Source organism: Nematolebias whitei, chromosome 3, assembly GCF_014905685.2.
Source record: "Nematolebias whitei isolate Nwh7 chromosome 3, NemWhi1, whole genome shotgun sequence".
In the NCBI taxonomy this organism is placed as follows: Eukaryota; Metazoa; Chordata; class Actinopteri; order Cyprinodontiformes; family Rivulidae; genus Nematolebias; species Nematolebias whitei.
In genome coordinates this window covers 2469086-2469393 of record NC_056500.1, presented here as the reverse complement: position 1 = coordinate 2469393, position 308 = coordinate 2469086, and the positions used below count along the sequence as shown (strand labels likewise).

Below are 308 nucleotides of genomic sequence, written 5' to 3'. Positions count from 1 at the left end.
TTTCAGAGTCTGGACGTCCTCAGGTAGAAACAGGAAGTCAAATGTTTCAGAGTCTGGACGTCCTCAAATAGAAACAGGAAGTCCAACGTTTCCGAGCCTGAACGTCCTCAGGTAGAAACAGGAAGTTAAACGTTTCAGAGTCTGGACGTCCTCAGGTAGAAACAGGAAGTCAAACGTTTGAACCTGGACGTCCTCAGGTAGAACCAGGAAGTCAAATGTTTCAGAGTCTGGACATCCTCAGGTAGAAACAGGAAGTCAAACGTTTGAACCTGGACGTCCTCAGGTAGAAACAGGAAGTCAAATGTTTG

General features: G+C 46.1%; 1 protein-coding gene across 1 annotated transcript in view; it reads left to right on the top strand.

The window, feature by feature from the left end:
• Window positions 1-308, top strand: part of pdzk1ip1 (PDZK1 interacting protein 1) — an 8256-nt gene that overhangs the window by 6267 nt on the left and 1681 nt on the right. The gene's annotated exons all lie outside the window — the stretch shown is intronic.